Source organism: Electrophorus electricus, chromosome 17 (genome assembly GCF_041902795.1).
Source record: "Electrophorus electricus isolate QZ-2024a chromosome 17, ASM4190279v1, whole genome shotgun sequence".
NCBI lineage: Eukaryota > Metazoa > Chordata > Actinopteri > Gymnotiformes > Gymnotidae > Electrophorus > Electrophorus electricus.
In genome coordinates this window covers 18,586,508-18,602,617 of record NC_137513.1, presented here as the reverse complement: position 1 = coordinate 18,602,617, position 16,110 = coordinate 18,586,508, and the positions used below count along the sequence as shown (strand labels likewise).

At 45.3% G+C, this 16,110-nt stretch overlaps 1 protein-coding gene across 9 annotated transcripts in view; it reads left to right on the top strand.

Moving 5' to 3' along the window:
* Positions 1 to 1,329: 1,329 nt before the first annotated feature.
* The window catches only part of tenm4 (teneurin transmembrane protein 4), a 170,322-nt gene continuing 155,541 nt past the window's right edge, over positions 1,330 to 16,110 (top strand). For 7 of the 9 annotated variants that reach the window (XM_081699661.1, XM_035534072.2, XM_035534067.2 and 4 more), the window contains exon 1: positions 1,330 to 1,696. The gene's annotated coding sequence lies outside the window, so the exon portion shown is untranslated. Of the gene's footprint in view, positions 1,697 to 9,444; positions 9,625 to 10,150; positions 10,193 to 16,110 lie in introns of all 9 variants that reach the window. The other 2 variants (XM_081699656.1, XM_081699655.1) reach the window with 2 other exon arrangements.

Below are 16,110 nucleotides of genomic sequence, written 5' to 3'. Positions count from 1 at the left end.
GTAACCTACACACCTGGTGTCAGGTAGGACAGGGCTGGAGCTCTGTGTGTGTGTAACCTACACACCTGGTGTCAGGTAGGACAGGGCTGGAGCTCTGTGTGTGTGTAACCTACACACCTGGTGTCAGGTAGGACAGGGCTGGAGCTCTGTGTGTGTGTAACCTACACACCTGGTGTCAGGTAGGACAGGGCTGGAGCTCTGTGTGTGTGTAACCTACACACCTGGTGTCAGGTAGGACAGGGCTGGAGCTCTGTGTGTGTGTAACCTACACACCTGGTGTCAGGTAGGACAGGGCTGGAGCTCTGTGTGTGTGTAACCTACACACCTGGTGTCAGGTAGGACAGGGCTGGAGCTCTGTGTGTGTGTAACCTACACACCTGGTGTCAGGTAGGACAGGGCTGGAGCTCTGTGTGTGTGTAACCTACACACCTGGTGTCAGGTAGGACAGGGCTGGAGCTCTGTGTGTGTGTAACCTACACACCTGGTGTCAGGTAGGACAGGGCTGGAGCTCTGTGTGTGTGTAACCTACACACCTGGTGTCAGGTAGGACAGGGCTGGAGCTCTGTGTGTGTGTAACCTACACACCTGGTGTCAGGTAGGACAGGGCTGGAGCTCTGTGTGTGTGTAACCTACACACCTGGTGTCAGGTAGGACAGAACATTATCTTAAACATACTTTTAAGAATTGAATTTTCCCAAGGAATTTTAAAGAAAAGGGATTTAAGTGGCTTTGTTTTTTCAGGTTCTGTAAGATTTACTAAACTGTAAATCACTGACCTTTTAAATCCTGATTCTTCAATAACATACAGCCTGTCTGCTCAAACGCCGAGTAATAATATGACTTATAATTAATTTATCCTCTTAACCGAAAGGGTTCCTTTGCACCACGTCATGACCGAAGAAATAAAACGTCTCTTATCTGCTGGGCTACCAAACCACCCCAGGCTTCAGTAGCTGTTAACACATTTTACAAGTGTGTTCATTTAGAATGTTCATTTGATGCAGTTTGCATATACAGCGTATGTTTAAAAATCATGTTAGATAGATGATTGAAATATTAGTGTTTGTACAGATGTTTAGTTACATTAAGCGTGTGTCCACTTTATATACAAGTAAGATTTTTAAAAACAGTCAAATGTATATTTACGTTTGGCTTTCTTCATTAAAACTGTGCATTTGAGCGTTTCATCCTCGTGTTGTTTAAACCCTTTATTCTTACAGCATTAAGCATCCTCGTGCACCGTGTAACCGAAATGAGTCAAACCAAGGCTCCCACCCGCGCGCACGACACGCGCACCCCCCTCTCTCCCACATGGTACACGCCACTTCGGGCTCGTGGGGGCCGCTTGTCATTCTTCGGCATGCACTACTGCCTGCTTGCTTTTATCGCGCGCAGTCATGTGTGTACGGATAGTGCAGTAGTACCGGAGCTCGAGCATTCAGTACGTCGGCGTCGCTCTCCCGTCGGACGCGGTCGCTCGAGGCGCTACGGTCTGCGGTAAATTCTAAACGTGCATCATCCTGTTCATCCCCACGAGCCTCCGCTGAAACGTTGCAGTTGCGCTCTGGACATTTTAGCTCGTGTTAATTCTCTCCCAAACGGGCGACCGGTTACCGGTTACCGGTTACTACTACGTCTCATAGAGCGATTCATTTCCACGGCGGGACCTGTCACGCGGGCATCTGTCTTCAGAATGGTAAGCTCCCATTACCTCGTGAGAAAGTGCGTGATGTTGCAAACACGCCTGAACGAAGAAGCGTCGTGCAGGGCTTTGGGTAGCAGGCCAGGCTCGCGCTCGTCTCTGCAGCCTCCGTACTGAGCATCCCAGAAACTTGTGGTGCTGCAGTGTAGACAGCTTAAATCATAACGAATCACAGCCCACCATGGACGTCCCTGCTAGCTGTGTTTTAACTAATAACACAATAGGCTACACGTGGAGAATTAAAACTTGCTGTTCGTGTGGTTTCGTGTCGCTGCGGGCGGACCTGCGGATCTCTGCGTTCCGCCTTCACGCGTTTTACGGCAGATTTCAGCGGAAATGTCCTCGCGCGGATCAGAGGGTTGAAGTGAGCGGGTGCTGGTACTTTCCTTCACGTGCACCCCAGCCTAAATGTTGTGCTGTTTGGCTTTCAGCATGTTTGGTGGCTCTTTGGGTGCTTAGGAGAATTAGTGTTAGAGTAACCAGGCGAAACTGCTCCTATAAATCATGCCAGTTCTGCTGACCAGGCTGCGTCGTAATCAGGTGAACAGCGATGTGGCGTTTTCATCTAATTCCAACTATAATTGCGCGGTTTGTTGCTTGCGGCACAGTCGCTACTAAACAAATAATAAATATAAATTGTCTTGGAATTACATAAATTAACGTCACCCGAGATTTAGTATTACATGTGGCATAATTTTGGCTAGAGACAAGGAGCACGAGCTGTACACTTTAGAGAAATTATTTTCTGCAATATGCACATTTCTCCTTTTCTGTTCAAACCTGAAGCTAAATGCAGATAAGCCGTTTAACAGCAGGTTAACCAGTTACACAGTCTTACACTCTTCAGCACTAGAAAACTTTCTTCCCCACTATTATTGAGGCAGACGCTTTTGTGGCGTGCTAAACACCGCCGGCTGTGGAGGTTGGAGTGGTGTGGCTCACCTACGCTGAACTAACGGGCTGCTCCCACTGGCTGTGGGGGCCGGCCACCCCTCTGAATTAAATGTAGGCATTCAGGAACACAAGTTCTCCAGCGTAGGGCAGAGCACTTGGTTTGTGGCAGTAAATGAGAGTGAAGTTGGTGGGTCCCCTTAGAGACTGACCTTTCGAGGACAGCTTTGTATTCTTCGAGTTGTCATGGTCTGAACTGATGAGCACCCAGAGACAAGCAGAACACAAGCACTGTGCATGAATGGAAACAGAAAGGGAGCAGGGACAACACTCTCTTTGTGTCTCTTAGACAAAAAACATCCTATCTCCTTGCTGAGCTTTTCCTAGTACGCTTTAATGAAATTGTTTTTGCAGTATACCATTTTGTTTTCTATCTTTTTTTGTAAATAATATAGAAGTGACATAGAGGACAATAGAGACATATTTGCATATTTATTTGATGCAGTAGGGTGTTTGAAAGAAGATTCAGGCAGCACATAACGAATTAGGATGTAAGTTTGGTGTCATGAGGTATAGTGTATCACATCTAGCCTGTACACACTATGACCAGCTCCTTGTACATAGTTTAATTATTGTTTTGATGTTTGGCTTTGACATTTCATAAACGACTTCCTCGTCTAACGTGGCCTGACACCCCGTACCTTCTCGATAAGCTGAAACAGTGGTAGAAGCTCTCAGCTCTCTGGTGAACATTGCAGTGGGAACTCAATAACAGCAAAGTGAAGGAGGAGACTTGAGTGTGGAAATGCACTCATTGTCCTTTTGTTGCTCCTGAACCCTTATTAAACACACGGAGAATTAGACCCCTGCTGGGGTTTTGTCCCAGCAGTGCTACAACCATTTGATCACTGAGCTTAGAGAGCAGCTGTGGGGATGAGGTTTGGGTGGGTTGACTACTTCTCTGAGACTTCTCTGAGTTTTCTCTGAGACTTCTCAGACTTATCTGAGTCTGATGTGTCAGAAGTAAAATAAATGACTTTATTGCATAATAAGAGGGTACATCTTCCATTCTTTGTAGAATGGGAGATTATGAGAGACAGGAAATGAAAACACATGAGGATCTTCATGTTTAAATCAGCCTGTTAAGTCAGTAGTCTGTGTAGTCTGTAGTCAGTAGTCTGTGTAGTCTGTAGTCAGTAGTCTGTGTAGTCAGTAATCTTTGTAGTCAGTAGTCGGTAGTCAGTAGTCTGTATAGAGTATGTTGCCTGAATTATCTTTATTTCTTGCTTAATTTAAAATGGCAGGTTGAACAGTTACTGGCTACTGTTGGGTCCTCAGCACTGGAAACACATGTTGTTGTGACATTCTGTATGATGTGTGATGTCTGCAATATTTTCTGAGGTTATAAAGAATGTTAGCGGAACCCTCATTATTGTCCTCACTTTGATCAGCACGAGTACGTGTGACCTTGACAACTGCTCCTGGAGGGATGGGATCTGCGCCGTGGAAACGGCTGGACGGGGGAACAAGGGAAAGTGATTTTATCGGTTTGTGGGAGACTTGGCCTGTGGTTATAACTGAGTACATACACGAAAAACCAGATCAATGATGTGCATTACAGCCGTGACCCACAGTGTGCTCACCACCCCATGTCAGATCGATGGGAAGTGTGGTGACCCTTACTGATGGGATTTTCTGCTGTAAGGTAATTAAGTGTTTATTATATCTTACTTTGTAGTGCTATAAATACTCCAACACATGATTACCAAGATTTAAAACACTGCACAACTGCTCCATAAAATTTGTTCATACTGGATATTTCAGCACTGCAGTTTGCAAAATGATCCACTGCATACAAAATCATTCGCACCGCTCTCCTGCTACTTAATGTTATGTATTAATCATAAACAAATGTATATTTATGGCATTTAGCTGTCACATTTGTCCAAAGCAACTCACAATTCTGACTGAACACAACTTGAGTAATGGAGGGTTAAGGGTCATGCTCAGGGGCCCAACAGTGGCGGGACTTGAACTGGCAACCTTCTGATTACTAGTCCAGTACCTGAACCACTGAGACACCACTGACCTGTTGCCGGCTCATACAGCTTGTATACATGCTTAAAGCATTCTGGTATCAGGTATGTAATGTCATGAGAGCTGAAGGTTGGCAGTGGTGTGCAGACTGGGAATGGGTTGCCCTACGTCTAATCCTAATCTCAAATCAGATGAGTATCACTTATATATTTATGATATAATCTCAGTGGATTACTTCTTTACGAAGCAGTAACAATTCCAGATCAATTATTGCACCCAGTGAGAAATCTTATGAGATCTTGCTAATTAGCAGTCTGACGATAATAGCTCACTTGTTGGCTTTTTCCTGTATTCAGTCCCAGTCCAGCATTAATAACAGAAATGGTTATGGTTAGGGTTAACCCAGTCCAGCATTAATAACAGAAAGAATAAGACTGTTGGGACAGATCTGATATACATTATTTAGGGTAATTGGTTAATATCACACATTTCAGAAACATGTAAGAAGTCTTATTATGTAGCAGGTCTCATAAGACATACCGTTCTCATTATGTACCACTGATGTATGATGTGAGCTTTGGCATTCCCTCCCTTCTCTACCTGTAGAGAAGACTGGAGAGCACACTACGCGTGTGTGTACTGGAGACATACTGGACACGGGGGGAGTGTAACGTGTGTGTGTGTGTGTGTGTGTGTGTGTGTACTGGAGACGGGGGGGGGGGGGGAGTGTAACGTGTGTGTGTGTGTAGTGGAGACAGAGGGCACAGTGTAACACGTGTGTGTGTGTGTGTGTGTGTGTACTGGAGACGGGGGGGGGGGGGAGTGTAACCTGTGTGTGTGTAGTGGAGACAGAGGGCACAGTGTAACGTGTGTGTGTGTGTGTGTGTGTGTAGTGGAGACAGGGCACAGTGTAACGTGTGTGTGTGTGTGTGTGTGTGTGTAGTGGAGACAGGGCACAGTGTAACGTGTGTGTGTGTGTGTGTGTGTGTGTGTGTGTGTGTAGTGGAGACAGGGCACAGTGTAACGTGTGTGTGTGTGTGTGTGTGTGTAGTGGAGACAGAGGGCACAGTGTAACGTGTGTGTGTGTGTGTGTGTGTGTGTAGTGGAGACAGAGGGCACAGTGTAACGTGTGTGTGTGTGTGTGTGTGTAGTGGAGACAGAGGGCACAGTGTAACTGTGTGTGTATGTGTGTGTGTGGTGGAGATGGGGAGGTGCTGCATGGACTTGCCTGGAGCGTTTTGTTTAGTGGAAGCTGTCGTCTGTCACCCAGTGATTTATCACACACACACTAGCGGCATCCAGATAACATGTTATTGTACTCAGGAGCTCAGAGCCAAAAACCCAAAACCAGGAGCTTAATTTCTAGAATCACCCAACGGTGAACAGTGACCTGGACTCTGAAGAGTTCTGATTAGCTGAATAAAGGGCATTTCTCTCGCTCTTATCTATCTAACTTACTCTCTCACTCTCACGCTTTCTCCCACACACACACACACATTTTCATTCAGGGAGCTGTCAGTGTTTTGCGTCGTTTTCTTCTAAAAGTGAAGTGCAGCCGATTTAAGGATGAAATTAGATTCTGCCATTTTGTATGACGCCTTTGGTGTGTTTTCCACACAGTCAGTGGAGAGAAAAGCCTGTCCTTTACACCCCTGGACGTGGACATTGTCCTTTACACCCCTGGACGTGGACATTGTCCTTTACACCCCTGGACGTGGACATTGTCCTTTACACCCCTGGACGTGGACATTGTCCTTTACACCCCTGGACGTGGACATTGTCCTTTACACCCCTGGACGTGGACATTGTCCTTCAAACCCCTGGACGTGGACATTGTCCTTCAAACCCCTGGACGTGGACATTGTCCTTCAAACCCCGGGACGTGGACATTGTCCTTCAAACCCCTGGACGTGGACATTGTCCTTCAAACCCCTGGACGTGGACATTGTCCTTTACACCCCTGGACGTGGACATTGTCCTTTACACCCCTGGACGTGGACATTGTCCTTTACACCCCTGGACGTGGACATTGTCCTTTACACCCCTGGACGTGGACATTGTCCTTTACACCCCTGGACGTGGACATTGTCCTTCAAACCCCTGGACGTGGACATTGTCCTTCAAACCCCTGGACGTGGACATTGTCCTTCAAACCCCTGGACGTGGACATTGTCCTTCAAACCCCTGGACGTGGACATTGTCCTTTACACCCCTGGACGTGGACATTGTCCTTTACTTCCCGGGACGTGGACATTGTCCTTTACACCCCTGGACGTGGACATTGTCCTTTACACCCCTGGACGTGGACATTGTCCTTCAAACCCCTGGACGTGGACATTGTCCTTTACTTCCCGGGACGTGGACGTTGTCCTTCAAACCCCTGGACGTGGACATTGTCCTTTACTTCCCGGGACGTGGACATTGTCCTTTACACCCCTGGACGTGGACATTGTCCTTTACACCCCTGGACGTGGACATTGTCCTTTACACCCCTGGACGTGGACATTGTCCTTCAAACCCCTGGACGTGGACATTGTCCTTTACTTCCCGGGACGTGGACGTTGTGCGTTCTGAACATCAGACTCATGAACACCAGCCTCCACACAGAACCCTCACCTCACACAGAACCCTCTCTCAGTCTCTCCCTGACTCTTTCTCTATGCTCTGATTCTATGACTCTCTCTGACTCTCTGGCTCTTGCTGCCGCAAACATGCCGCACTAACGCATGCATATGCATCCCACGACTGAAAAAGATCATTTGTCCTTTTGTCCCTGAACGCCGTTTTTTCATTACGTTCAGGTTTTGGTTTTCCTCTTTAGATTAGGAGGTGCTGATAGAAGCTTATTTGTGAGAACCTGAAGTGGTTTGTGTCGTTTCCTTTAATCAGGGAAAGCAAGACATGTGTAGAGTGCAACAAGACGCCTGAGTTATTGCTCACATCGACAGCTGAACACGATCAAGCCTTTGACAGAATCATTTATCAGTTATCTGTTATGTGCTGTTAGCAGTGATGGTGCTCCATGTCACAGAGGGTCAGTCCTGACCTTCGTCGTGTATCGTCTGCTTTGTTCAGGCATGCTAATATACCACATGACCTGCGTACGACCCCGTGTCTGATCATGTGTAAAGCCACAGGAAAGATGTGAATGACACTGGAGTCAGACAGTGTTGTGTTTGGTGGGCTGATTCACACAATGCAGAGGTGTCTCTGGGCTGTTCTGGGGACGACCCCACACAATCCCCATGCTTGTGCCGGCGTGAGGGTCAGCGGAGTAACCCTGGCGGATTTATCACCCTCCGACAAAATCTGTAGCACTGAATTAACACCCAAATGCAGAGCCCAAAAGGACCAGCTGGACACCAACAAAACACCGTGAGAAATTAATTTGACACTGCGGTGTTAATTCTGTGCTCGGGTTAGGTCCTGCGCTTGGGCAAATTACTGCCTGTTCTGTGCTGGAGGTTTTGTCTGCGTTAGATTAAGCGGTTTAGATGATGAATAAAAATGAATGAATGTTTTGCCTGGAGTTTAATGAGCATTTTTTTCTCATTTTCTTGTTCTTCCCCTCCAGCGTAGAGCAGGATAATGAAAGAGCCCTTTTACTCCAAACACTCAATGGCCATATGAGGCTGATTTCTTTGCTGGGGGTGGAGGTGTTGTGGGGGTATTGTGGGGTGGAGGTGTTGTGGGCTGGTATAGGAAGAGAAGTGGCAGAGCATGCTGGAGTCACGTTTAAGGGTTTAAGGTTAGCAGGAGAGCTCATGTTCTTTTTCAGAGGTCAGGAACAGAGCATCTGTTGTGTCGTCCTTTCACACTACACATGTCGCCATTTCAGTGCTGATTCACATATGCTGCTAGAAGCACTCACATTTCAACGTTTGTCACTGCAGATTTATCTACTGTCACAGACTTTGACATGCCTCAGGTCTACATCCGCTAGAGTTTGTGTGTGTGGATGACACTGTACTGATGACACTACTGTATGCTTCTTTGTAGACATGTGCTAACGTCAGAGAGGAAAAGGTTTTTAGATGGCCCACGGGGCTGAATAGGTAAAGGTGTTTCATGGAAGGCAGAGGTGCATATTCTGTGTTTATTATATAAGGAGAAAATCACATTATTAGCTGGAGAGAAACACCTTATTGGCTGTGTAAGCCAAAACTTCTGTGGTCATGTTGCAATCGCAGCCCTTAGAGAGAGAGAGAGAGTGAGAGAGTGTAAGCCTGAGCTGCTGATGAAACTTAGTCTGTCCTCTGACAGAGAGGACTCTAGGGACAGAGGTAGGAAGACCGAGAGAGATGGGCAAAGAGAAGGAGAATAGGAGAGAAAGATGTAGATACAGAGAGAGAGAGAGAGAGATATGGGGAAATTAATCAGACAGAAAGCAGGAATTTGAAAAAATTAGAGATCAGAAATGAACATGCAGGATTAGACACATAAATTTACATTTCTGGCATTTAGCTGATGCTTTTATCTAAAGAGACTTACAATTATGACTTGAGCAATTGAGGGTTAAGGGCCTTGCTCAGGGGCCCAACAGTGGCAGTGGTGGGACTTGAACCAGCAACCTTCCAAATAAAGTCAAGTACCTTAACAACTGAGCTACTACTGCCTATATGTAAATAGTATACAATAGTAATAGGGAAATAATAGTATTATTAACATACTACTATTATTTACTAAGTTAACACTATGTTAATAATATGTCAATATGTTAATACTATGTTAATAACACTTTGTTAATAATATGCTTATAATAATATGTTAATATGTTAATAATAATATGTTAATAACATGTCTTCATGTGTGAGGTTACATTACCAGGGAACTTCCTCTGACAAGCTGCAGGTCCATAACTGCCACCTGGCTAACAAAGTGGCGTCAACATTCCTGCCTGTAGGAGGTGCTGGTCTCTGCTGAGCCTCCCTGCTGGCATTTCATCATGTGCCACGTAATCTTATGCAAGACGGTGAAACGCAGACAATAAGCAGGTAATTAGACCCCAGTGATTTGCAGATGAAGGGACACTGTAAGTGAGGACTATGTTTGAATGTCACTGAAGCAGTTATAATGTGAAATGTTGTTGCAGGGATAATTGCCTAATGGTATGAGTTGTATAGAACTGTATATTTCATAATATGGAGACACGGTTTATTGTAGAGTGAGTACTTTGCGTTTCCTGCCTGTGGAAGACTACATTTTTCTCTGTGTATTTAATGAAAATGTGTTGTACATTTTGCGTGACGCGAGAATAGCTCTTTATTGTTTCTGCGTCATTTTGTTTCTGTAGTATGTACTCTAAATCACAAAATGGACATGACTGAGAATGAGTGTCCCAGTATTCACTGGGTTCCCAGTATTCACTATATGGTGTTTGTTCATTTTGTTGTTCGGTTTGTTTGATTAATTCCAGAGGTGTTTCTCATGTCTTTATTTTAGAGAATTTTGGTTTAATTGATTGCTTTGTTTTGCACCATTTTCCACACATCTTCACGACATGACCTGTGGGGACGACAGCAGACACCTGATACAATGAGAGGGGGAGGTGAGAGCGAGACAGTAAGTCTCCATAAATGATCTGGTCTCCAAAAATGTTCTGGTCTCCAAAAATGATCTGGTCGTGTGTGTATGAAAGGACATTACGAAGGGAAACTCTGAAATGAACAACGTTATGCTTTCTAACACAGCAGCACACAGTCACACAGTTAAAGTACTTTGCCTCGGCTTTAGAGGATCTCTACAATACGTTCCCCTGCCAGCGTAACTCTACATGAACTTCCTCTGCTAGTGTAACTCTACATGAAGTTCCTCTGATAGCGTGCCTCTACATGAAGTTCCTCTGATAGCGTACCTCTACATGAAGTTCCTCTGATAGCGTACCTCTACATGAAGTTCCTCTGCTAGTGTAACTCTACATGAACTTCCTCTGCTAGTGTAACTCTACATGAACTTCCTCTGCTAGTGTAACTCTATATGAAGTTCCTCTGATAGCGTACCTCTACATGAAGTTCCTCTGATAGCGTACCTCTACATGAAGAGGGTGCAGCCATGCAGAAAGCCCTTGCATTCATTGCAGATAATTATGGGAAAAGTGAATTAGTTTTAAGACTGAAGAATGGAAATAACCAATGGGGATGAGTATCTGGTTAGATTTTCTTGGTTAAATAGGCTTATATATATATATATATATATATATATATATATATATATATATATATATACACACACACACACACACACACACACCAGAGGCCTGGAAGCTTGAGGGTCCTGTGTAGTATCTTAGCTGTTCCCAGGACTGTACACTTCTAGCCCGAGATCCCGGATGCTGTGCCTGGGGACTGTTGGAGCCGTTCTCCCAGTTTGGTGGGTCACAGCCCCTAGTGCTCCAATTACCACGTGAACCACAGTTGCCTTCACCCTCCATGTCTTTTCCAGCTCTTCTCTCACCCCTTGGTATTTCTCAAACTTTTCATGTTCCTTGTTCCTGATGTTGCCATCACTCAGGATTGCCAAATCTCTCACTACGGCCCTCTTCTGCTGTTTGTTCATCACTACTTGTCTGGCTGGTTATCCATTATCATCATGTCTGTCTCTGTCTGGTAGTCCCACAGGATCTTAGCATGGTCATTTTTTACCACCTCTGGGGGTTTGTCCCACTTTGACCTTGGAACTTCCAGCCTGTACTCAGCACAGATGTTCCTGTACACTATACCAGCCACTTGCTTATGTTGTTCCAGAGTGTTCACTCATTGTAGGTGTTTGGCTGTAGGTATTTGTAGGTGTTTGTCTGTAGCTGTTTTCCTTGTGACCTGTTCATGAGTACCATTTTCCTGTGGGATATCAGGGTCCTTGTAGCTGCTCTCATCATCTGTTATGTTACCTTCAGGTAATCTGATCCCTTCTGTTCTAGCCATCTTCCCTCTCCTTGTAACCATCCGACCACACTTATCCAGTCCGAATGACATTCCGATGTCGTTGCTGTATATCCCGGTGAGATGGATTAGTGAGTCCATGTCTCGTTCACTCAGTTTTATAGATGTTATACAGCCTTATGCATTCCAGGATCCATGTGTTTGACATTAAATTAGCAGCTGGTTCATTTGTACTGCCGGGTGCTTATGGAGTGCAGTCACCATGTCAGGGTCTGGAGCTGTCCAGCTCTTCATACCTAAGACCCTTTCTTGGACATGTGCTAGTGTGATGGTTACTGGACCCTGTTCAGAGAGGTTGCTGTGGTCTGCTCTCAGGTTCTCTAACCACTGGGCATTGTTCTGGTGCGGTGCCTCCTTCTCCCATATGCCTTTGTAGTATTATTCAGTCTCCAGCTTTGGTGGGTCTGTTCTCATGCTGTTCCCTGCCACTGAGAGTACACTTTTGACAGCTCGTGAAAGAACATCCAGTTTATTCTCCTGGCTTCGACTTCTCATGTGTACCTCTACAGTTGGGCAGCAGGAGCTGTTGATCTTTGCTTGCCCATCTCCATGGTCTCTGGTATGAACAGGTTTGGACAGTTTTTTGACAGTACCTTCATCATATCTTTCTGCATTTCTAATATCTGGCTGATGTCTCTCCGTGTGGCTGCTATCTTGGCCTCCAACCTCCTTCTCCATGGAAGATTCTGCTCCTTGATGGTCTTCATCTTGTAGACAAGGATGATGATGATGATGATGGTATCTCCCCTCTGACCTCTCCTCCTGGCTCCCCCTTGCTGTAGCATGTTTGCTGTACCTTGATCTCAGGTTGTGATAACAGCTCTCACACTGGGGTTACTGGTGTAGTAACATTCCAACAGTCCTCTGTTCTCTACTCTCGTCCATGAGGGTCTTGTATTTGTTCCAGTAACCCACTTTTCACCAGACTGGTCTGGTCCCTCAGCATGTGACACGAACCTTGTTGACCCGGGTGATGGCCAAGCCATTATGTAAACATATTGAAATACAGCGTTGACAGGGTTGTTGTATATACATAGTGAAATGCGGTTTTACCTTATTATGTAGACATGCAGAAACGGCATTCATGACATTTACCAGTCCTCTATTGACTGTTTACTCAAGTTTGAAAAATAACACATTGTTCCAATTTTTTCATCCCTGACTGTTGACTTTCTCTAATAGTGAACTCCAACATTGTAATTTGTGTCCTGGAAAAAATAGGAGTTTTATAGCAAACCTGGTTTGTGGTTTTCATGCTAACAGGCCTGGTTTGGTGGTTTTCATGCTAACAGGCCTGGTTTGGTGGTTTTCATGCTAACAGGCCTGGTGTGTGGTTTTCATGCTAACAGGCCTGGTTTGGTGGTTTTCGTGCTAACAGGCCTGGTTTGTGGTTTTCATGCTAACAGACCTGGTTTGGTGGTTTTCATGCTAACAGACCTGGTTTGGTGGTTTTCATGCTAACAGACCTGGTTTGGTGGTTTTCATGCTAACAGGCCTGGTGTGTGGTTTTCATGCTAACAGGCCTGGTTTGGTGGTTTTCATGCTAACAGGCCTGGTGTGTGGTTTTCATGCTAACAGGCCTGGTGTGTGGTTTTCATGCTAACAGGCCTGGTGTGTGGTTTTCATGCTAACAGGCCTGGTTTGGTGGTTTTCATGCTAACAGGCCTGGTTTGTGGTTTTCATGCTAACAGGCCTGGTGTGTGGTTTTCATGCTAACAGGCCTGGTGTGTGGTTTTCATGCTAACAGGCCTGGTTTGGTGGTTTTCATGCTAACAGGCCTGGTGTGTGGTTTTCATGCTAACAGGCCTGGTGTGTGGTTTTCATGCTAACAGGCCTGGTGTGTGGTTTTCATGCTAACAGGCCTGGTGTGTGGTTTTCATGCTAACAGACCTGGTTTGGTGGTTTTCATGCTAACAGACCTGGTTTGGTGGTTTTCATGCTAACAGGCCTGGTGTGTGGTTTTCATGCTAACAGGCCTGGTGTGTGGTTTTCATGCTAACAGGCCTGGTGTGTGGTTTTCATGCTAACAGACCTGGTTTGGTGGTTTTCATGCTAACAGACCTGGTTTGGTGGTTTTCATGCTAACAGACCTGGTTTGGTGGTTTTCATGCTAACAGGCCTGGTGTGTGGTTTTCATGCTAACAGGCCTGGTGTGTGGTTTTCATGCTAACAGGCCTGGTGTGTGGTTTTCATGCTAACAGGCCTGGTGTGTGGCTTTCATGCTAACAGGCCTGGTTTGGTGGTTTTCATGCTAACAGACCTGGTTTGGTGGTTTTCATGCTAACAGGCCTGGTGTGTGGTTTTCATGCTAACAGGCCTGGTGTGTGGTTTTCATGCTAACAGGCCTGGTGTGTGGTTTTCATGCTAACAGGCCTGGTGTGTGGCTTTCATGCTAACAGGCCTGGTGTGTGGCTTTCATGCTAACAGGCCTGGTGTGTGGCTTTCATGCTAACAGGCCTGGTGTGTGGCTTTCATGCTAACAGGCCTGGTGTGTGGTGTTGGCCTGACCAGTGCTAAGGGCTCATTATGGAGAAGCTGAGGGAGGTGGTGGATCAGTCAGCCTGCAGTGCACACATTCAACCCTTTGTTTCTGCAGCACCACTGGCACATATTCAAACAGCAGAACTCACTGGGCTCCGGAGCCTTTCCTGGATGCAGGGGTGAGTGCTGCCAGACACTTGTCAATATATTTTGTGAGCATTAGGCAGCAAAGTGGAGTGATGGCTCTCAAGGGGTCTGCCCTTAAGCTGTTCTTCCATAAATATTAATAAGGCCTACCAGCTTGCCTGGAAGCGAGCCGGGTACCTTGGACCACCGTCACACACTGTCTTTCAGAACTGTGAGTTTCGGTGGGGGAGGTGTAGATGAAATTTTGTGACACGTTCCTGTCTTAACCTTGAGGTGCCAATTGAAGTGCTAAAGTGCAGAAAAGGAAGATGAAGAAAGGAGGGTGTAGCTAGGATTAGAGATGAGGGTGCAGCTTGGGTTAGAGGTGAGGGTATAGCTAGGATTAGAGATGAGGGTGCAGCTTGGGTTAGAGGTGAGGGTATAGGGAGGGTTAGTAATGAGGGTGTCCGTTAGGGTTAGTGATGAGTATATGTAGTTACCGTTAGTATTAGGGTTACTGATGAGGGTGTAGCTTGGGTTAGGGTTAGCGATGAGTATATGTAGCTAGGGTTAGTGATGAGTATATGTAACTAGGGTTAGGGTTAGTGAGGAGTATATGTAACTAGGGTTAGGGTTAGTGAGGAGTATATGTAACTAGGGTTAGGGTTAGTGAGGAGTATATGTAACTAGGGTTAGGGTTAGTGAGGAGTATATGTAACTAGGGTTAGGGTTAGTGAGGAGTATATGTAACTAGGGTTAGGGTTAGTGAGGAGTATATGTAACTAGGGTTAGGGTTAGTGAGGAGTATATGTAGCTAGGGTTCGGGTTAGTGATGAGTATATGTAACTAGGGTTAGGGTTAGTGAGGAGTATATGTAACTAGGGTTAGGGTTAGTGAGGAGTATATGTAGTTAGGTTAGTGATGAGTATATGTAGCTAGGGTTCGGGTTAGTGATGAGTATATGTAGCTAGGGTTCGGGTTAGTGATGAGTATATGTAGCTAGGGTTAGGGTTAGTGATGAGTATATGTCTGTGGACTCATCCCAATACCACCAGCACATCTGTTTTACTAATGACACATGTACAGATCTTCACCCAGAGCTCGTCAGGCAAGGTACTATTCAGCAAGGTGAGGCACTGTAGATGAGACCCTGTGCCTTGCCTCATATATAGTGAGAGGTCATATCTTTTTTTTCTCACGCTTGGGCCTAAGATAAAGTCAAGAACATTGGGTTTAAAGCTGTTTAACAGGGCAGTATTTATTGGGGCAGTATTTAACAGGTATTTGCTTATACAAAAGTGGCACCATTGTTAATTGTTTCAAATGTCTTCTTTTAGCTCTGGCAATGTGTTTCTGCTCTGTCCTGTTTGTAAGTGGGCAGATTGAAGGTCTTAATTGTGTTTTCGAGTGTTTGAAGTCATTATCATTATCATGATGAAAGGGCACCCTTTAAAGTGCAACCAGCAAAACTCATATATGCCCATGGATTTTCTGGTCTTGTTTAGTTTTGTTTTCTGTGGTAAATATAATAGTATTTTTAATGTGTTAATGTTTGGCAATGTTGGTGCTCATTACCACATTACAGACTCCAATATGTTTGTCATTTCCAGGAAAGCACTGTGCTGGATATCCTACTAAAGACAGTCATGGAAATGTTTATCCCTAGAGCAGAGAGTACTGCCACATTCTAACTTGTCTGTTCAGATCTCTCTGCTTAGTGGTTTGGCTGAAACAGTTTAGCTAATGTGCTCCAGTTGGATGTTTAGCTAAGGACTTAAAGACTTATAAAATTCTTTCTTTTATAAGTGATATTCATAAGTGGTGTTCCTAAGTCTTATGCATAGCTGTATTGAAAAGTATAATAATATTTTGCTGGAACAGAAGAGACTGTGAAGAGCTTGGCCATACCTAATGCTTTGGCAGCTGTCAGAAGAG